Genomic DNA, 6,425 nt, shown 5'->3' with positions numbered 1-6,425 from the left:
AAAAAAAAAAAAAAAAAAAAAAAAAAAAAAAAAAAAAAAAGATTGACCTGAGACAAGTAAATAGTATAGTTTAATAGTATATATATATACAGGAAAATCATGCAGACATGTAAATTCCAAAGAGAGACAGCAAAATGAGGTATATATGTCCCAAACTAAGGAGAAGGAAGTAGGGGTCTGGGACATCAAAGGGAAGGAATGCAACTCACAGGAAGATGAAAAATACTAAATGTTTGATAAACAAATTGTTGCAGGGACACTGAGAAACAATGGGACAGAGAGGATTTTTATCAAACAGGCCTTGGTAGGTTCCTGTCTGTCTACATTGCTTAGTTCATATCATAATGTATGGTGGTTATTACCGTGGTAGCACCTATGGTGATAATTCTCTTCCTGGAGCAAGTCCTTCATCTAAACTCTTTTTGGCAGTTGTGGAGAAGGTAAAGAGCTTTTTCTGATTCTGTGGTGTTTTTTATTACTTTTTAACTCAAAATAATCCTCATGCCAAAGTGACCCATTTTGGGCAGTCTGACGTTAACCCCGACAAGAATATCTGTTCCTACCTTGCACTTCTCTCTTCCTCTACCTGTGAGTCTGTCTTAGAACTCCCAGAAACCACAATCAGATATTACTCCTGTCTGTGAACATCCCCATGTAAACCGTGAAAAGTCCAGATTATCTGTTATTTTCTTAGTACGTATTAACAACAAATAGCAGGTAAAGAGTCATGTATATCTCTTTATATGTCTGATAAACGTTCATATATCATGGCAATAGTAATGTGTGTCCTAACTGAAAATATTATAAACACAAACTAGTATTAGGACATGTGAATAGAGTTTCATATAGATTTTCTAGGAGGCATAGAGAGTTAGCATGGAAAGACATGCTACTTTTGAAATTTTAAATGGAATCATGGGCTCAGACATGAATAGATCATCATCATCCATCTGGTCTCCTTGTGGCCTTCTTTTATCTGTTGTCTAAATTTATATTACTGGATTGTATGTTTACTTTAATGTAAGAAACATATGTGAATATGTTTTCACTCAAAATGAAAGCCAGATTCTTCTTCTTTTTTTTTTTTACAAATAGTTTATTGTCAAGTTGGTTTCCATATAGCACCAGTGCTCATCCCCAAAAGTGCCCTCCTCCATGCCCATAGCCCCCGCCCTACACCCATCAGTCCTCAGTTTGTTCTCAGCATTCAAGAGTCTCTCATGGTTTGCCTCTCTCCACATCCCCCACTATTTCCCCACTTCTTCTCCCCCATGGTCCTCCGTCAAGTTCCTCCTAATCCTCCTATACGTGCAAACATGTGGTATTTGTCCTTCTCTGCCTGACTTATGTCACTCAGCATAACACCCTCAAGCTACATCCATGTTGCTACACATGGCCAGATTTCATTGTTTCTCATTGCCATGTAGTATTCCATGGTATAGATAAACCACATCTTCTTGATCCATTCTTCCGTTGATGGACATGTAGGCTCTTTCCATGTTTTGGCTATTGTGGAGAGTGCTGCTATGAACATTGGGGTACATGTGCACCTATGCATTAACATTCCTATATCCCTTGGGTAAATTCCTAGCAGTGCTATTGCTGGGTCCTAGGGAGTTCTATTGTTAATTTTTTGAGAAACCTCCACACTGTTTTCCAGAGGGGCTGCACCATTTTACATTCCCACCAACAGTGTAGGAGGGTGCCCGTTTCTCCACATCCTCGCCAGCATCTAGAGTTCTCTGATTTGCTCATTTTAGCCACTCTGCCCGGCGTGAGGTGGTATCTCAGTGTGGTTTTGATTTGTATTTCTCTGATGAGGAGGGATTATGAGCATTTTAAAATTTTGATATGGCCCGACAATGAATGAGGTCAAACATCATCTAATATATAGACTAGCCATATGTGTTTGTTTCGTTGTAAAATTCATTTTCATGTGCTTTCCCCATTGTTTTCTTTTTAAAAATTTTTTTAATGTTTATTCATTTTTGAGAGACAGAAAGAGACAGAGCATGAGCAGAGGAGGGGCAGAGAGACAGGGAGACACAGTATCTGAAGCAGTCCCCCGGCTCTTAGCTGTCACCACAGAGCCCAGTTCTGGGCTTGAACCCACAAACCACGAGATAATGACCTGAGCCAAAGTTGGGCATTTAACTGACTGAGCCACCCAGGCATCCCTCCCATTATTTTCTTTTAGTTGTTGCTATTACCTACTAATTTTATAAGAGCTTGCTAGCTAGTCTTGATAAAATTTCTTTTTGGCTCTGTCTACTGATAACTTTTTCCCACTTACAACTCATGTTTTCACTTAGGAGTATTTTTTGGTGAACCAAATTTTTAAATTTTTATATTGTCAAATATTGTTAATATTTTTGTGTCTAAAATATATTTACCAATATGTTCTTCTAAGATGTTCACAGTTTTTTTTAAATATTAAAATCTTTAATCTGGTGGTGATTTTATTTTTGTGGGTAACCAATTTTGTAGTATCACTTATTTATCTTCTCACCTTTCCTTACTTTTGATACAGGCCACTTTCGACATACCTAAATTTCTATGGATTTATGAGTCTAGTTCTTGGTTTTCTATTTGATTCTATTGGCCAATTTTGTCTCCCTGTGCCAGTTACAGACTGTCTTTATTATTACAACTTACAAAAAGTCTCAATAATTGATATGAATAAGCAGATAATAAATTGTTTATTTCCAAAATGAAACATGAAGCTATAGTCAGAATGAATGAATTATAGCTAAATACAGTAATATGTATGAACATTAACAATAAATTATTATAGAAAAATCCCTACATTATTACATGTAGCATCATATACTTCTTAATGAAGTTAAAAACAACTGAGAAACATGTCTTTCTGGGTAAATATAAATTAAAAGAAATTATATAAAAAGAAAAAGTGTAATACTGTTGTTCAGGCTTATATCAGAAAATCTATAAATATAATTCACCACATTAAGATATTAAAAGAGAAAAGCAATATGACCATTCAAATAGGCACAGGGGAAGCATTGTATAAAATTTGACCTAAATTCATGATTAAAAAAAAAAATCCTCTCATTAATAGAGAAATAGAGTAGAAGATCATTAATCTGATAAAAATATCCTTGAAAGACAAAAAGGAAGAGATTACTAAGCCTCGTCCATCTTCTATCAACCACTTTAGACAAAAAGGAAAAAAATTAAGCTGAAATGGAAGCAAAATTGACCAAGTGGATGAAGCAATATAATGACATGGCAGCCTGCGTCATGTCTGTAATTGAGCAAGGAGCTGATTTATCTCCAATGAGGAGAGTAGTCTTTTCTCAGTTACTTGTAAAAAATGTTGTAAGAAGCCATACGTCATTTTGGAGTTTCATCTTAAGTACTGAACTAAAGAGAGAAGATGCTGAAGGGAAAAAACACACGATTTTTCATGAGTACAGAGAGAAAATTGAGATCAAGCTTAGAGTACATCTGCAATGATGTACTATCTCTTTTGGAGACATTCTTGATCACTCCAAAAGAGTGCACAAGCAGAGAGCAAAGTCTTCTATTTGAAAATGAATAGAGACTAGTAAGGTTATGTGGCTGAAGTTGCTGTTGGTGCCTACAGCTGAGGGATTGTGGATCAGTCACCACAAGCATACCAACAAGCTTTGAAATCAGCAGAAAGGAAATACCAATGGACTCATCCTATCAAATTGGGTCTTGTCCTTAACATTCTTGTATTTTACTATGAGGTCTGCTCTCTTATGAAGAACACATTAGATGAGATCATTGCTGAATTTGATACACTGAGTGAAGGGTCATACAAAGACAACAGGCTTTGTATGTATGACTGAGAGGCAATTTGACCTTGCAGACACTGGATTCCCAAGAAGACAAAGCTGAAGCACAAGAAGGGGGGGAATCAACTAGCCTTCAAACTTTTGTGTACTTCATTCTAAAAATTTACACAGTAGACCATTTGTCAACCGAGCTATCCCATAGATTGGTTTTTGTTTATGATTTGTGAAAAGTTTATGTTACTACTGTTTGAATTTTTATCTTTCTTATGTGGTTTTATGTTTAGTATTAGAGAAGCAGAGCCAGGTAACTTTTAGGGAGTTGTCTCTTTTTTTGTATTTATTTATTTTTAATTATGTTTTTATTTTAATTCTAGTTTACTTAACATAGAGTGTTATATTAATTTAAGGTGTACAATATACTGATTCAATAATTCCATACATCACCCTGAGATCATCATGACAAGTTTATGTTTTTATTTTGAGGTGCTAAGTATAAGGGCATGCAATTTTTATACAACTTATGTTTGGCATAGTATACTGTGGCTTTGCAGGGGGAAGTATTAAATCTGCCTCCATTTCTAAAAATAGTGCCTAGTGGTTTGTTTGCTGACAGATGTGACTGTCATAGAAATAGATATCTCAATGATATTACATGTCGAGTGAAGCGTATTTGTGGAATACACAATTTAAGTGTGCACACTCTTCTTGAGTACAGTTGACACACAGTGTTATACCTGTGTCAGATATACAGTGTAGTGATTGGACAGCTCCAGACATTATACTATACTCATCACAAGTGTTGCTACCATCTGTCATCCTGCAACTCTTTTACAATACCATTGACTATATTCCCCATTCAACACTTTTTTTCAAAGTGCACACTTTTGACTACAGCTACAGAAGTGTTCCTCTATGGAAAGTTGTGACCCACTTTGCTCTGGATAAGGGCAGAAATAGTTCATATTTCATACTTTGTAAAGTAACCTGCTGTGTATCTTCATTATTTTTGCTACACTTATGTGCATCCAAAAGTTTTAGGCATCCTGAGAACAAATGTAGAAAAAAAAGAGGCTGTAAAATTGAATATCCTGATGTCCAGTATTTCATATATGTCAATCGCCAGTAAAACTAACAAAACATGTGTTTAACTTATTTAGGGCTTTTCATTTTTGTGCTTTACATGCATGACTATAAAAATAGTTAACAGGGAAATAACTTAAGATAATGGAGAGCTTTGTTTAAATTTTCATGAAACTTTCCATATCAATTCAAGCATTGTTGTTAAGAATGTGTGTATTAAGATGATGTAAGTAGACTAAAAGTCCACTAAAAAAAAGAGAAAGGATGGCCCACTGTCATCCTTTTATTCACTTTTTTTTCTTTAATATTTTATTTATTTCTAGGAGAGAGAGAGAGAGAGAGACAGCGTGAGCAGGGTAGGGTCAGAGAGAGAGGGAGTCACAGACTGAAACAGGCTCCAGGCTCTGAGCTGGCAGTCAGCACAGAGCCCGACGCGGGGCTCAAACCCACGAACCATGAGATCATGACCTTAACGAAAGTCGGATGTTTAACCGACTAAGCCACCCAGGCGCCCCCCTTTATTCACTTTTACTTGACATTATAGCCAGTATAATAAGATGAATGAGTAGAGATATGGGGATAAAAGAGGAGGATAAAACTGTTTCTTTACAGATGGTGTTACTATCACATGGAAAACTCAAAATAATCTAAAATTGATTAGAAGTCAGTAATGTGTTGTCAAGATAACTAGATAATGGCTATTATGTAAAAGCCAATTGCGTTTCCAAATACCTTCCACAAATAAGTCAGATGTGTAATTAAGGTTTCTAATAATAGTATTAAAAATTTCTAATAGCTTAGTGATAATTGTAGTAAAGCCAAGCAGGCCTTTTACTGTGAAAAATATACAGTTTTATTAAGAAACATCAAAGAGCCTACATAAATTTAGAGATACACCATATTCACAGATAGGAAGACAAATTCATTTGTAGATTCAATGTGATTTCAATAAAAATCTGATTTTTTTTTATCAGAGAACTTGATACATTTATTCTAACATTTAATTTGGAAAAGTAACATGCCAAGAACAGCCTAAACCCTCATATTATGCTAGAGAGATTTACTACTTTCTCAGGCAAAAATGATCTGGCGAATAGGGCCAGATTCTAGTGTGTGTCAAGCCTAGTAGTTCAAGGACAGTGGAGATAGATGTACCCTAGGCGGAAGAGACCGAAGCATCAGAATCCTCACCAAAAGAATTTTCAGGCCAAGGCTTTGCCTTCACCATCCAGGAGAAGCACCCTTAGCTAAGAAGGATTGCTTCTTTGGTTATAATTCAGCAGCCATGGGGATTTAGTAGTGGGAAGTAGGAAAGGGACTTTCTGACACTAATTAATCTCTACTTAGTTTTCTCTGCTCTTTGTTTGCTGCTGAAGACATCTAAACCAGCAAATGTGTCACCAGCTGAGGGAGTAGGTATTGATTGTCCCCAGACAACTGATGATACAGGCACCAGCAGAATTCTAAGGACTCTTTCTTTACTTTATCTGGTCCATGCTTCCTTCCTCCCCAGGGTTTGAAAGATAAATAGGCTATGGCTCATGGTCATTTAAGAGATTCCTA

At 36.0% G+C, this 6,425-nt stretch overlaps 1 pseudogene; it reads left to right on the top strand.

Annotated features, from left to right (window-relative positions):
- The first annotated feature begins 3,204 nt into the window (after window positions 1-3,204).
- Window positions 3,205-4,009, top strand: LOC120248038 (annotated as a pseudogene).
- Window positions 4,010-6,425: the final 2,416 nt, after the last annotated feature.

This window comes from Hyaena hyaena, unplaced genomic scaffold (assembly GCF_003009895.1).
Source record: "Hyaena hyaena isolate Hyena2069 unplaced genomic scaffold, ASM300989v1 scaffold_566, whole genome shotgun sequence".
NCBI classification, from domain to species: domain Eukaryota; kingdom Metazoa; phylum Chordata; class Mammalia; order Carnivora; family Hyaenidae; genus Hyaena; species Hyaena hyaena.
This window is presented reverse-complemented; position numbering and strand designations above follow the sequence as displayed.